General features: G+C 41.2%; 2 long non-coding RNA genes across 2 annotated transcripts in view; both read right to left on the bottom strand.

Moving 5' to 3' along the window:
* LOC109625508 (uncharacterized) overlaps positions 1–16,848 on the bottom strand; it is a 63,833-nt gene that overhangs the window by 28,543 nt on the left and 18,442 nt on the right. The window lies entirely within an intron of this gene.
* On the bottom strand, positions 2,186–4,887 carry LOC138407238 (uncharacterized). Its single transcript, XR_011240658.1, has 2 exons — positions 3,653–4,887; positions 2,186–3,526 (listed from the first exon to the last, which is right to left on the bottom strand). It is a non-coding gene; the product is annotated as an uncharacterized lncRNA (long non-coding RNA).

Here is a 16,848-nt window from a genome sequence, read left to right as displayed (position 1 = left end):
GCTACAGCTGAATTTAATCCCCTCAATGCACAGGTTCGACTAAAATTGAACAAAGAATAAATAACTTAACTCAAATAAAGTTACTTCTATATAAGTCACTAACCATTCTATATCTGGTTTGACTCTATGTAAAGATGGAGGACGTAGCTCCTCTTCCTCCCCCATCCAGAAATGAAGCCAAATTATTCTGTATACGAAACTTATCCAATTAGACTTCTTTCCAATATCATTTTCAACAACGACCTCAACCTACACACTGAAACACACAGACTTTGATTGTGAATTGACATGCAATTTAATGACAGTGAACTCCTCCAGTTCATCATCCCACCAGTTCCTCTATTCATGCTTTACACCCCAGTGCATCCACGCTCTCAGTGGAGCTCAAAGCCTCACACCTGGATCTGTATGACTGAACTGGGAGCCATGTTGCTCTTCCAAAATGCACAGACACTCAGACACTCTGGTTCACTGGGGGAAAAAAAATCTGTATTTCTGTATTTCTATGTGTGCAGTCATTGCTATTTAAGGGCATTGTTTGTTACATTCTTTCCATCATCGCAGGTACACACACACACACACACACACACACACACACAAAGTAAGAGAAATGTGCGTAGAGGGATGAGTTTGGAGAACCTCACAGGGACATGGCAAATCCATCATTTGTGTTTTTCAATGTGGTAGTTGATGTGTTTCTTCGTATATGGGGCTCTCTCACCGAACACACAACACGCACACATGCACACACGCGCACACACACACACACACACACACACACACACACACACACACACACACACACACAAACAGAGTTCTAAACCAGTCCAAAGTGGGAAATGTTTTTTTTGTTGTGGAGTTGCAGGTATTTTCCTTTCCGTGCAGCTTCAGACTGATCCAGCTCTGCGTGTCTCCTGGATGGCCTGATAAAAAACCCTGTGACCTACATAGAAATAACTGATGGCAAACAGTTGACTCCATGCCTGCTGCACACGACACACACTGTAGCTGCAGATTCTTTGGATGCCCATAATTATCCTGGCAAGTGTTTCCGTCTTACTCAGTCTAAGTGCAATGTGGCCGAGATCCTGAATTAGCAGTTTGGTAATCAAACCACCGAGTTCTCTGAATGAGAATACCACCTGCTGCTGGTTAAACTTGGCTGGTCTATTTCCTGCCAAACATGACCAGAACACGCTGTATTATTTGACATTATTACTACCACTGGAAGAGCTCATGTTTGACTCAAGATTCTGGATCAGAATTAGAATTTCTCAAAGGGCTGATTTAAGAATAACTATTATACTTTCTATTTTTCATCAGATAAAACTGAGAGGCATCAGTAATAGTATAACCCTGGCACAGCTGTTAACCTTTATAGCGATGTGCTATATTGTTAAAGGCACTGTTTTGGGGAATACATTGTAATCATTTAGTTTACAGGTCCATTCATTCTAAATTAAATCGAAATAAGCTCTAATGAGTTTTCTGAAACAGAAATAAATAATTGTCACAAATAATTATTACGGTTAGCTGGTAAATTTGCAGGTATTTGTAAATGCTAAGCTAAAAATGCAGTTAAGCATGCAAAGTGCTAAATGTGTCAAAAAATAAGCAAACAATTCAGCAATACCAGCAAACAATAAATTAACAAGTGGTTAATATTAATTGGGTATAAAAAATGACCAATTTCATCTGGAAGTTGATCTCCAAACTCTGCCTCTGTATCTATGGAAATGATTATGAAACATTTTCCTTCTTGCTGTGACTCACATAAGATTTCATTGTCTGTTAATGACAGCACCCATTAATCTTGTGCTCTGGTCACAATGGCTGCGTAAGCGGCCTGTGTGTGCTGCAGAACTGCCTTTTTTTTTCATTTCAGCATCCATGTTAACAGATTAGAGGCATGCATTATACATGTTACATTTACCCGTTGTATCGTTGTAAAATGCAGAATTTAATTACACAACAGCCGTTAGCAAAGACAACAGGGTCAGCAATGCTTGTAATTGATTATTCAGGTTGCATTCTACACCAGTAGCTGAGGTTAATGCTGGCTGTTTTCTTCCAGAAGAGGGTCATGTGATAGGAGCCTGACGTCTGACCGTCTAGACTAAAGTGTGGCCCCTGAGTTTTGTGGACGCCAGGTGTGTCTTAAGCAGAGTGGATACATGTTAAAATAAAAATGTAGAAGTATGCGTGCCTCATTCTTTCTGAAAGAAAACTGCTATTATCATATCTGTCTCCTAAATGTGAAGAAGTCTCTTTGCTTACATAAAGACTCTAAACAGGGAAAGCTAGCTGTCCCAAAAAGTTTTTTTGCATCAATAAAGAATTCAAAGTGGATAAAAACAATCAGTACTTCTGAGGTGTTGGACCATTGCAGACTTGCTGTCACTATGATATTCCCAAAATGTCCAATTATTAAGAATATTTCTTCTTTCCATCATGGCAGTAAAAAGTGTTCCTGGAGAAGTTGTCATATTTAAGACCAGTGTTCTCATCATAAATAATGCTCCAACCCCACAACAGCCGTACAGCCCCTTCTGACACCTATGCTCATTCTTTAGTGGTATAGCCAAGACGTTTTCTTTTCTTTTTCCTTGCCCAGTTTTTACAGGATTTCACAGAAAAACAAGAAAAAGGCCCCTGCTTTGCTCTTCACTTCTATTTCTCAATTTCTCTCTGTGGGGTCTGCACTTTAAACCACATCCAACTCTCACATTGACACTCGGCACATTTGCTCCATAACAGGTTAATGCTGAGGATATCTTTCCCACGTAGTCTCTGTGTGAAATCAATAACTGCCATCTTCTGTTACTTTCACCATTTTTTTCTCTACAATTCCTCTTCTGTTCCTTAAGATGGGAGCAAATGTGTTTGGGAGTAATGTCGGTTCACGGAGTAAACAACACTCTTGGCTTGATTTTACAATTTCGAAATGTCTGAGGTCTGAGCTCGGGCCGTCTTCTGACCAATATATACTGGCCCTTTGTTAATTTAATGACGACGCCACATAGCACTCTTAATTAGCTGAATCTAAAACTAACACACTTACATAAATGAGCACCCACAAAACGGCTTGGCGTCCCCAAGGATGAATACCTATCTAGTCATCCAAGAGTCACACCAAACAATTTAGAAAAGAATACCCGCTCTGTTTCAAAAGCAGTGAACTTAATGTCCAGTGCTGGAGAGGGAAGAGAGGTATGTAAAATCATAACTCATGACCACCCTGGTCACAGGGTCACAGAGGAGCACTTATATCCCTGCTTAGACATACCTAAGGAAATGTGATTTAGATGTAATGGTTAATGTGTATCATGGGACAAGCCAAAATGTCCTATGAATGTGCGATGCAATGAGTCAAACATGGTTATAAGTAGAAAAATCACATGGAGCAGAGTGTCGTGGCTTTTCAGAAGAAGGTAGGGGAAGTCCAACTTGTTTGCTTTGTCTCTTTTTCTTCTCCCTTCCTCCCTCCTCTCTTTTTCTTTCCGCATCCAGCACTCAGAGTCAGAGCCTGGCAAAATATTTTCAAAGGAATCAGACGTAATTGTTAACGCACTAAGTAATCTGTTTTGTGTATTATTTGTGTGATTGTGTGCGTGTGTTTGTGCATGGATGTGTTACACTGTACAGTTCCCACCTACTGGCCCAGGGACACTTTTGTTGTCCAAGTTACTGTAATGTGCCATTTCCTAACAGGCTACAGAGGAGTGAAGTCATTACGTGTGGCTGGTGGTCATTGTGTGAGGTCAGGCCCTGAGAGGAAATATCAGCACCTCTGCCTTTCTGACACACACACACACTTAGAAACCTTTGAAGAGATGCCTGTGTGAGCCCTGCAGAGGAAAGTCTCACATCTTTATGACCTTTGAAGATTACAGTCAGGGTTTTGGTCAGTCAGCTGTGTGTGTGTGTGTGTGTGTGTGAGTGAGAACAGTTGGAGGATAAACAGAGAAGGAGATATACAGCTTCAGGGTGTAAAGGAAACTTGTAACTCAGCAGTCTTTCCAATTTCTCTCCCACACCCTCATCCTGACCCTCGTTTATGAGCGATGTGCAGGAAGCAGCATTAGACATGGACTAACCTGTGCTTGTTATTATGTATGTACAGTGTGGTCTGTGACCATATTCTACACACACACAGATTCACAGGTCTGGCTAATGGGAAAGATAACAATCCTGAAGTCCAGAATAAGAAAAGAGACTTTCTTGTATGTGGTGATGAGTTGCATAATGGCAGTCAGTAACCTGACATCTGTAGAACATCCAGGCCACTCAAGAACTGGAACAATGGAGAAGAGCCAGGACTGATAAAAAACATATTAGGAATGATCTCCTCCTCTCGTCTCCTCACAAAGATCCCATTTTGTGTCTCCTAATCAGTGAGTGATCACTGCATCACCCACTGGCTCAGGCCCCATGCTGCCCCCCGCCCCACCACAACAATCCTCACATTATTGAGCCATTAACCAGCGACCTCTGGCTTTATGGGCAGCCTGGACCTCTGATAGGCCGGAACAGAGCTCGGAGGGAGAGAGCGTGGAGATAGCACAGTGGCTGCTTTGTGACATGAAACAAAAGCTGCGTTCAATTAAAAATCAGTTCAGTCTTTGCAGCCGTCCCTCGCTAAGTGGCTCTGGATGTGGACCAAAGCAGTGCCATCCTGCGCTCCTCTCTCCTATTATTTCAGGTGTTTGTTTGGTGTCTACATGACTCTTTATTTTTCTTGCCAAGTATGAAAAGGAGTCCCTTAATTTTCCAATGCTGATGTGTTGACAGGCAATTAAGTGTCTAAATTGTGAGTGTGTTTGCTTCTTATACTTGTCTAATTAAATCTTCGGGCACTGATGATGATATACTCACCACCTCTCAGCCTCTGAGTCAATGCTGCTTCACAAATATGAAAGTGTTCAGTGGTGAATGTACGTTTAGTGACATGTGTTTGCTGATTTATGCGACTCTCATACAAACTTCACATCCTGATGGTCTCCAGTGGTTGAAAGGGCAGAGGTCAAAGGTGAGGAGGTCACAACCTGAGCTATGGGAGCAGGGCTGGAGTGGGATTCCTTTTCAGCTCGTGAGTTTGATGTCTCACACCAAATCACTTTAGTTCACACCCGCCAGCACCACAATAGTCTGTTGTCTGAGGAATGTACCATTTTATAGTTTACATAGCATTTTTATCATAAACGTTATGAAAGATTAGCATACCTGTCTCCTCACCTTATTCTATCCACTTAGCTGCTAACTTGTTAAGTAGTAGAGTTTGGCAACAGCGACATGCAAGCTTGTCAAGTTTTTCAGTAACTCTTATCTTTTCAGGTCCGTTTCTATCTCCATCTCGTCTTTTTCAAATCTACATTGTTTTCAGTTTAGTCCGTACCAAAATAATAAATGTGAAAGGTGTCTCCAATCACGATCACGGTCTGTAGCAACAGACCAAATATTAGCCCAACCAAAAGATGTGGTCTCTGCCTAAATCAAAAGTGAATTGACAGACTTTCTGACCAATTGCAGGAAGCTGAGGCAGCATTGGACAACAGAAGAAGAAAAAGAAGCAGCTTGCACAATTGCTTAGTCTTTGTCTCCGACGACAAAATGTATGAGCAACAAAGATATTCATTGTGCTGCTAGTAAAACCATAATGCTATGATAGGGGCAACGGAATTATTAAAGGTAACCTGTTCATTAATTTTCTCAGTTCAAACAGAAATACTAGTGCACTAGTACAGTGAATACAATAGCCAAATTGACAACACGCTGACGTCAGACGTACGCTTGTCTACAAATTAATCAATGTCAAGTATAGATAGATACAGCTAAATTATAATGTTAAACCAAAACTAACCAGATCAAATGTAAACAATGTAACAAAGATCTTAGTTCAAATGCCTTTATTTATCTCTCGCATCTGCTCACACTACATCTGTGGTGTAAATAAAATCATACATTCTTACTGCTGCATATTTATGAAGTTACTGCATTTACCAAACCTGTCAAGACAAAACAGACAATCATTTATGAAGCACATATTTTTTGTTTCTGACAGGAGCTGGATTTAACCAATGGGCATGATTCTCAGGTCTGTATGTAGAGACTTTAGAGTCACCTCCCCAAATCCTTTCTTTACAGACCTGTAGCAACATTCATGTGGATCTTTGGTAAATCAAGTCCAAAGCAGCAAATGGATTTTCTGCAGCAGAAAAAGGAGCCTGGCTCAACCATCTGTCACTGTCATACTCCTCACTGCCAATAAGTCTATAATTCACTTTAATTCAGTTCAGTTAGGAATGAGTGATGTGTTTTTCAGTGTTAGGGTTTCAGTGGGTTGTTTGTGGGCACTTGATACTTGAGAAGCAGGTTGGGAATGAGGTTTTCCAGAACCTAATTCAGTTATGCAATTTTTTGACAAGTTTTTAGAACCTGTCAGTGCTAGCTTACATTTCAGTAATGGAACTTCTACGAGCGATATTGTGGCTTTTATTTATTATTTTATATTTGGACAAATTGTCCATTTTTCAAAGAGTGTCCCACTCATCTATCCAATCAGAATTTGTGTTGTTAACAGCGTCCCACTTTGAAGCCATAGTAGTTAAAGAAGAAGAACTTCCTCGTCTGTCCAGTCTGATACAAAAGGCTGTGTCCGAGATCACGTGCTCCTTCACTAACCCCTACTTCACTATATAGAGACTTCTATAGAGAACTATATAGTGAGCGAATCAGAAAAAGAAAAAAAATGCTTTCAGGCAAGACTTTTTTTCTCTGCACCGGTATTCTGTATTTTTCCCATCAAGAATTGATTTGGGGGGGTGTATTTGTGCATGTGTGTGTGTTCACGTTTGTGTATGTGTGCAGCTTTAGCTCTGTGTTCCTGCAGGAGGCACTTGCAGGCTTCAGTTGGACACTTGAGAAAGATGTTTTCCAGAAATGATGCTGGACTGAATTTCTCCATACAAGTGTGTCTTGCTGCACCATTTAGATGTTTTTTTAATGTCTTTACGACCAAAATGTTTTTTTTCATGTGATTAATTTGCATTTAAATGTTTTTCAACCTGTATTTATTTTATTTAATTACTTGCTATTTTGTGCTCTTCATTTGCATCACCATTGATGTTTACAGGCCTTTAAACTATATTTTTATTCCCGTACCCCAAGGAAGACTTGGTGAGTGTGTTTGTGCAAATGTGTGTGTGTGTGTTCATGTGCTTATGTATGTCATCCCCATCATAACGTCAGGCAGCACAGACACACTTTGCTCCTGCTTTGTCATCTTCCCACAGGCAGGAAAGTGAAGAGCTGTCAATGTGCTGATTCAGAATCGACAATGCTGCTCAGTACAGTCATAATTCTAACTGTACAATGATCAATGATTCTCATTATAGCTCACAGGCCTGGAGTGGTTGTCAGGGGAGAGTTTATAAAATCACAAATGGTGACACAATCCCTTTGAGGCTGAAACTGTGGATTATGGCTGGATGAGTGAAATAGCACATAACACAACCAGTTCCCATTTGTGTCAGTGTTAACTGCACAATTACAACACTGAAAGAATTACAAATTGCACTTAGATGCAGCACTGAGTAAAGCTGACAATGAGCAGAACTCCATCCTGTCATTACATTTGACCTGAACACACAATAAGCCAGCATTCGAGTTCCCATGCTTTGATTTGGTTTATATCCTCAGTGTTTTTGTGTTGGGAAATTGAGGAGACTATTTGTTGTTTTAGTGTGAGTCACAGGGAAAGAAGAACATAAAACCTCAGAGAGGAAGTCTTAGGACACAAATGAGACATTCCAGAGTAGGATGTTTAGTTGCACATTCTCCTTCCACTGTGCTGCCATCACCAAATGTCCTAAGACATTTCGCAACAGCAGTGACGGTGTTCCTCACCAAAAGCTGCTGCTGCACATGTTTCCACAACTGTGTTTGGAAAGCAGGGTAATTGTGAAACTGGGAAAAAATCTGTGTTGTCAAGTCCCTAGATACTAAAAAAAACGGAGTCAAATTAGCCCTGACTTGATCGCAAAACCTCTGCATTCTCTGTTTGGTCCTGTTGCCTCACATTGAGATCCTTGTTTGAACTCTATCGGGGCCAAATGGGGCTTTGTTGAAGTGAATCTGAACGGTCTCCATCCGTTCACATTTCCTCCCACACTAAAAACATGCATGTCATGTATTAGGAATGCTCCTGCCATTTACATTAACCAAGGCGCTCAACACAAAAAACTTCTCTGGAGTTAAAAAGGGCTGAATATATAATCTCAACTTTACCACCGTACATATGACTAGATGTCTATTTGAACACTGTAGTACACACAGTCTGTAGGGAGATGTTTCCTCTGTGCCAGTGTTACCCAACATGAACCACTTTTATTCTAAATAAGTCACAGATGCCAGAGAGATAAAATAAAAATCATGTCCAACCAGCTTTTCAGATGTTCCTGTATATTGTTCCTATTTGTCAAACATTTATGACTTTCTCGTGATGATCCAGAAACTTTCTCAAACCAGAAACTTGCTCTTCCTCAAACTATGATACATTGATGTCAGATGTGAGCTGTTAAGTGGTTAAGTACTTTTCTGTGGGTAAAAGAAGTCACAGATCATTTAAATACCCAAAGCACTCATCTCTGAGCTATGTTACAAACTCAGAAGCAGCCATGCCAGGTTCTTTAATGTACATTATTATAATTACTACAATAAAATGTGAAGGTCCCACACCAAAGCTGCCTTCAGACATGCACTGAACTCCTGAATAATCTCCTAACATTCTCAGGAGGGGCTGTATGTCAGAATGCAAATGTCTGAGTATGAGGCTCTCGGCTTTCTGGGGAGTTTCTCCTTCCAGCCCCAGAGTAAAAACTCAGGAGAAGGTCCAAATAAACTGATGTGAGAACACAGCAGGAGATCCTCCAGAGGATTCACCTCAAGTGAGTGGACAGTCCAATGCCGGTGTTGATGTGCTGTTTACTAAATTGTGACCAAAATATGTTACATCTTGCCTCCGCCTGCCACCCCTACCTGGATGCTCTTGAGATTCTTGTGTTGATCTGAACAGAGAATCTCCTGCTTCATTGTTCATATGTGAAAGTCCGAAACCAATTGTGTGGACATTCTCCAGAATGAATTAGTGTTTTAAAGGCCCACTGTATGTTTATGAGGTCTAAATGATGACTGCGTTCATTTTCAGCAGACGCCGATCCGAATCACACACCAGAGTTCCTGTGCTCATTGACAGACGCAGAGACACACTCACGCTTCACTGCCGCAGCATGCTCAGCTGCTGCAGACGCTCTAAGGCAGAGGGATGCCAGTCAACACAGTCTGCAGGCCGACAGATTCAGTGAAGGCATTCTAATCCTCCGAGTCACTCTTGGATCGCCCTCCTCTGGGGCTTTAGTCAGCTCGGCCCACCAAACCCCGATCTGACCCGGGTGGAAGTGGGTCATCAATAATCACAAATCCCCCATCACTGAGGGGAATCCAAGGTCCATGCCTGCGTAATAAAGAGCGTCAGACACACCCATTTTCCTCATCTCCTCCGTATGTGTGTGTGTCATGAGTGTAATGGCAACCATAAGAGTCTGAATGAGAGGAGGGGCACTGGACTTGGGGTGAGGCACAGGAACAGAACTTTCTTAACTCCTTTGTGAGTCATCCCATGAAAAAAGGAGAAAAGAAGACTGTTTTGTATTAATGCATAATACAAGCATCTGTGCTGCACACGTCACAAATACATCAGCAGATCAGTGGCTGGAATTCAGGGGCTGATTTTAAATCCGGTGTCACTGGTGTGATATTGTATCCAGGTGGATTGATTCGACGGCAGTAAACAGACAGTACAGCTCCAGGATGGTGTCATGTGCGGCATGCACAACTTCTCCTCTTGCTGCTGGGCCCAGGTTCAATAATGCAGGCAATGCTTTGATGCTCAAACACGGTCGCTATAAATGATAGTGACGAGTTCTCCAAACCCTGCCAACCGTCCGCGTTAGCAGGTACAAGTTCCAACTACAGTATGGTATCACTACGCACCTGTCTGTCTGCTCATTGACTGAAAGAGGATAATGCCTGCTGCAGTGTGGTTTACCACCGAAGGGCCAAACTTGGTAGGATCTATTTTTACAGGAGAGGTTTGAATTCAGTTGGAGATACTGTATGTAGGACAGTGGACCTACAGGAAAAATGCATAACTGCTTTCAGACATGCAAAGAAAAATTTGACTGCAGATGTTTTGAGAAAATTCAAGGCAAATTAGTTCGTTTTTCATTATGAGACTCATAACTTACTCAAATCAAATATTATTTTCAAATAATCCTCACGAGGTGACACAGATATTTCACCTCACTCTTGTTCAGAACAATTATTCCATGATTAAAAAGAGGTGTCGAAGATGTCAACGAGAGATTTGGCAATAAGAACTGACATGAGATTGTGAAAGTGACAGACTCGGACAATCTCCTGCTACATTCTCCATAGGTGAAAGGTAAACGCCATACATTTTCCAGTATATGTCTGTAAACAGCTTGTGTCTTCTCCATCTGTGACTTATTGTGTTCACACACGTGCCTATACAATATGTGTTTGGTGCTGGAATAGATTTATTTCTGACGCATATTTTGATATTGGTAAATATTCAGTACACAAAAAGGTCACTGGGTCAAAACTGACTCTACACAATAATGTGTTCGCTGCACCAGGAACCAATGAGTAAGAGAACAATTTTCCCACCTAATCCATAATTTAAGTCTTTTTTAAACTGCGTACAGTGGCATGGTGGTCCCCACGTCAGCAGGGGTATTGGATCTCCAGCTTCATCCATTTACGTAGACGTAGACATTTATGAGACTCTAAATTGACCAGGCCGGCCACCTGTCCGGGGTGTAAACCAGCTCTTGCCCAATATCAGCTGTGATTGGCTCCAGCCCCTTTGTGTTGCTCAAAGAATTATCTGTGCACAACATTGGTGCGTGGATAAACAAAAAAGGACAAGTAAAAATACCAGAAAGAAAGAAATATGCTTTATCAGAAAGCCTGACCACAAAAACATGAAAAGGTGAGAGGTCTATGACTCAGTTTTTCACAATCAGAAAGAAAAGGACAACGAAGCCAACAATTTGACTTGAGCCAAGCAAAGGCGTGCCTAAATTCCTCTGGCATGAAACAGTCAAAGTCTGAATCCAGCATATGGTCAGATTTCACTTCTGGCATCACAGCTGTCACAGTGTCTGTGTTGAGTCCATCCATTATTTAATACTCACTTATCCTGTTCAGGGTCACCAGGGGTGGTGGAGCCAATCCTAACACAGCGTTAACTCATGGATGAACCTTTCTCAAAAGTGGCTCAGATCTATCTTTGTGGAGTTTGCACGTTCTACACATGTCTGCTTAGATATTACCTCCGGCTCTGGGTGCTTTGAGTTCCTCGCAAATGCAGATTCAATGAGCTGCGGACTCCCAAAATTCCCTTTAGGTGTCAATCAATCCCTGAGGTTACATTCGAAAGGTTAAACCAGCTTGGTTGCGTTTGCTTTTCTCAGAACTCTGATGTGGTCCAATTTTCACAAACATTAGTGACCCAAGTTTGTCAGCGATGTGGCCACCTGCTGTTACCAGATATTCTTCCTCCAGAGACAGCTGTGTGAAAGTGTGCACAAGTTTGCCCTCACCCACTGTAGTGTGCAGGCATGCAGTTGTAATTGTGTCTATTTTGTACATATGTCTGTGTGTGTGTCAGAGCATCTGAGTCACACATTCCTTCTGCATAGAATCAGTGCCCCTTACTCCCCCAAAAAGTAATGCTGGATGCGTTAGGCAATTTCCTCATGTGGTTCTCAGAAATCACTTCATTACTCCAGGACTTTGGATGTTTCCCTCTGACACATGTACAGGTGCATACCCCCACCGAGGACCCCCAGCTCCGAGCCCTCAGGACGCATCTTGGAAGCTTCTTTCTGATTCCAGATCTCTAGCCAGCATTAGTCTTCCTCTTGTCCAGTAAGCCTCTGCCTGGGAGGCCTGATTACACAGGAGCTCAGTGGTGGATAAAGGAGCTGGATCTCTCCTTGTGGGTGTGTGTGTGTGTGTGTGTGTGTGTGTGTGTGTGTGTGTGTGTGTGTGTGTGTGTGTGTGTGTGTGTGTGTGTGTGTGTGTGCGTGTGTGCTGATCATGATATTATTATTTGAAAGTAGTTTATATCTTACAATTTTATACATTTTAGAAAGTCACTGGAAACTGGAAAATTGGAAAAACAAACAGACAAATGCAAGAAAATACACCTGCTATGACAATTTTTTTGCAATGGAAACGAGCTGTGAGCATAACCATGACATATCATTACCTTTTAAATTGGCGACTTGTTAGCAAACAGTAGTTTTTTTTATATTTCAGTAGTTGGAGGAACATTACAATTCACTTGGAGTCATGTTTCTGTCCACTTGCCAAATGAAATCTATTTTACACGGTTGCCTGTGGCTCTTTGGTCTCCACCAGCTACTGAAGAGAAATATCTGTCTCTGTTTAATGCTCCACTGTGTTTACTAGCTTGTCTCTAACTATGTCTGTCAGGTTGTGTACAGGGGAATTTTTTGAAAACAGCTTCCTGTTACAGTATGAAAGCAGAGAGAGTGAACCAAATCATTTTGTCAGACAGCTAAACAATGAGCTACACATTCAGGTGATAATTGTCTATGTGTTCATCACTACTACACTACTACTACCCTTTTCACATTGATATTTGATACATTGTTATTTGAGAAAATATAGATTTTTTCATTTAAAGATTGGAAAACAATACATCCACTGTAAATAAAACTATTACAGTACAGTCAGTGTGTCACTGAAAACAGCTGCCTGGTGGAAAAGACAGTGATGAGCACAGTTAGTGAACCAAAACAATAAAGATGAGGGTCTGAAAATGAGAACAATGAGCTGGAAGATACTGAAAAGATGAGGGAAACTGCAGAGGTGATGATTATTGTTAAGGTTCATCACTATTAAGCCTCTTTCCACTGGTCAAAAAACACATCTGGCTTTTGTTTGCAATGGGAATGATTACAATCACGTCAAATGACTCTGTGGTAGATGTGAGTTTAATTTGACTCCTGCTCTGATCAGCAGTGACAGAAACGATTTGAGAGAGCGCCTCAGTTTTCGGGGGAACTCATGACTTTGAACATGATCAAAAAAAAAACTGAAATGCAAATTCCTCTAGAGGTCATGTAAGTATAGCTTCTTTGAAAAAGCTTTTTTCCACTGACAAATTATTTACACATAAAGTTATTTGTAATTTAAAAGTTTTTAGAGTCAATATAAAAACAACCCAACGATAACTTCTCACTTCCTCTGTGAGTTGTCCAGATCATTGCAGCCGGTTCTTGACCCAGCAGCATTAACATGATGGCGAACATTTACATAATATGTAAAAAGTCAGCAGTGGTTTTACTGCATTAACTAAAGTTGTGAACTTTTCTCATCCTAAGTTTATTCTGCCAAATGTCCTCCCTCTCCACACACACACACACACACACACACACTCTCTGGCTTTCTACCTGACGGCTGACTCTCCAACTTCAAACGAAACAGCCAAACTGCAGCAGAGCAACATGTCTTCCTCCCAGGAGTGTTGGTCTTTGATGTGCCCGTTGTCGCAGCTCTCGGAAAACACGCCGACACAACCCAGAGCAGCATTCTGCTGCATGTTTTTACAACCCTGCGAGAGCTTACGACATCTGTCTGCAGCTCTGCCTAATTCTCCATAAAGCATACTGTATGTGTGCGTAACACCAAACTGAATTCCAGTTAAGTGAGAAAACATCACATATAAAGAACCTACATGACTGCATATAACAGCACTGCGTCATACTATATCATTTCATGCCTTCAGACTTATCGTCTTCGTTCGCTTTTATCCAGTTTTATTGATTAAACTGGAGACAAATCAGTGGTTAACTGGCACACATTGATTTTTTTTTACTTTAGCCTCATGAAGGAGGAATCCGAGTCTAATGGAGAAACATGAATGACGTCAAATTATACAGTCTGAATAGTTTTAGTGCAGCTTAATGGCTGTAGGCTTGAGGTTCCTATGCTGTACATTACATCACCTAATTAATGTGGGCTAAGCTATGCTGCGTGCTCGCTAATGTGACAGCTTGATGACTGATTTCATGTGTGAGAGCCAAGCTGAGCTGGGTGTGGTGTGTAGACCGGCTCCAGCTGAATCAAGAGACCCTCTCTGCAAAACTGTAGCTGTATACAGTGTCATGTAACCCAAAATGGTACTAATGCTTTTATTCGCATTAGAGATCTGCATAGTATGTGAATAGTATGATTTGAAAATTGAATGAAAAGCCGGAGTATCCTAACCCAATAAAGATCAGCAGTTGTGACACTGACATGGGGGATTTTTAAGATTTGATATGATAAGACTTTATTTATCCACACTCCAGGGAAATTCTGTTGTTACAGCAGTGAGGTCAAATATATAAAAGGGAATAGAATAAAAATGAAATGATAAATACAGAATATGTACATCAATATACACCTTTCACTGCAGAATCGGTTTGCATAGACACACATAATTTACTTTTTATGATCTGTGCAGCAAAATGTTTCATAGAGCTCATCTTCTTCTTGCTGGTAAATTCAGAACAGTTTTTTGGATGTAAAACAGACGTCTTCTTGGAAGAGAGTTACCTTTTACCCCCTTCTCCCCATTTTTCTCTTCAATCTTACCTTCCACCCCCCTCCTCTGTATCCTTTTACCTCCTAAATCCCCGTCTTCTTCTGCCTCATGTCCTTTCACTTCCATTTCCCCCCTCTCTTCCCTTTCTGTAAAGATTGCCACCATATGTTTCAGAGAGGGATCCGACAACATGTCTGGCTCCAGTACCTCTGGCTCAGATACATGGAGGGCCTCTCTGGGCTCCGTAACCTTGGCAACGCCCCGCACTTTACCTTTACATCAATATGGCACCAGGCCCACATCACCCGCAGTCTGTTCACTTCATCTTATTTTATGTTTCACCATCCACAGCCAAACGCTAATCCAAGTCTTCATGTCTCCACCTGAGAACCCCTCCCTCCATCTTCACACCCCTGCATCGCTGTATTCCACCTCAAACAAAAGAAATCCCAGACTACAATCCGAATCCAAATGTTTTTGACCTCATGTCAAGCTAACTGCATATGTCCATTTGCTGGGACCAAAGGAGAGAAAACAATCCAGTGGCTTGAGTTACAGAAAATTAATTTGTTTCATCTATGGCTGTGGCAGTGGAGGCTGGAGGCCTGGATTTATGTGACTCCACTGAAATTGCTGAGTTTCATATATACACACTTTATTAAAACAACATCAGTGTACAATTAGAAAAAAACAGGTATTAACATGGACCAACAGTAACGTCTAGTGGGAATAATAAAATAATATATATTGAATCATCCAAGAGGCCTGCATTTAGAAAAATGAGTAATCATATTAACTCTAAGTTTGAATTACTCAGAATGAGTCTCTGATAATGTGGAAATGCTGTGTTACTCGCCACTACAGTTATTGCCAGTGTGTGTGGCTTGTTTTAGAGGCTGGTTTGAATTTAAGACTTCCCGACACTACTGAAACAATATATCTCTCCGGGCCAAGAGTGTGTTTCATCGCTTTGAACAACACACACACACACACACACACACACACACACACACACACACACACACACACACACACACACACACACACACACACACACACACACACACACACACACACACACACACACACACACACACACACACACACACTTTATCTCTAATCGAGTCACACTCCAGCTTCAATTTCCACATTTTTCTGGCTGTGAATTTGAAGTTAATTTGCACAAGTGCTTCAATACTTATTCCTCCTTGAGTTCACATCTATGTCACGTTAGTGGCGACCGTGGTAAAGATCTTTCCACATAAAATGGCAGACTGGTGGTGGAAACTGGAAGATGTAAGATAAGGTAACAAATAACAAGGTGGGAAGATAAAGAAGACATTTTTAAAAAGCTCCAAAGCTCACTTACAAATGATGGGGAACTTTTCAAACATAAGAGAACTACTTTTGGTAGTGGCCCCTCAGATAAGGCGAGAGTGAAAGCAGAAACTTTCAGGGAAATGAGGGACATCGATAGTGCATCGCAAGCAAAAAACATGTGCAGGACGGGATAAAATTACTACACAATTGCCTGCATCTGTGCTATGGGGAAGAACCATAAACAGTGTATACAATTATATATTGCATCTCCACTTTCTCCAACGACCCATAAATGAAGCCAACATATCAGATGAAAGATGCCATTTTGCACATGTAGAGCCAGAGTCCATGCACAGTAGCGATTGGGGGATGGATCAATGGTAGTAAGTCTCAGTGATATACTTCACCACCTCTGTGGCTAACTCTGGCATATTTTCAGAAATGTTATTGATATGCACTGTCCCTGTCTAATAAAGTAATTAAATAAAGTAAAGTAATTACAAGTTGTTGTTTTTTTTTTACATCAAATAACTAATGAAAAACCAAAAATTAACACTTGGACAAACATCAGTAGTTTTTTTTTTGTTTGGTCCATGTCCCATCTGCCAACAGAGGAGGAGGGAGAATTTATGATCTATACTGCAACCAGCTTCACTTTTGGGGAGCAGTCATGTCCTTCGCTCTTGCTGAGACAGGACCATTCTTTTTGGAATGACAGCACATATCTTGAGAGCTGTAAAATATCTGTAAAATCAATTAATAACATTACCACCAGCTGAACTTTACTTTAACCTTCATTCTTTTTAAACAAAGATGTGAACGTTGTA

The sequence above is a fragment of the Paralichthys olivaceus genome, chromosome 3 (genome assembly GCF_024713975.1).
Source record: "Paralichthys olivaceus isolate ysfri-2021 chromosome 3, ASM2471397v2, whole genome shotgun sequence".
Taxonomy (NCBI): Eukaryota; Metazoa; Chordata; class Actinopteri; order Pleuronectiformes; family Paralichthyidae; genus Paralichthys; species Paralichthys olivaceus.
This window is presented reverse-complemented; position numbering and strand designations above follow the sequence as displayed.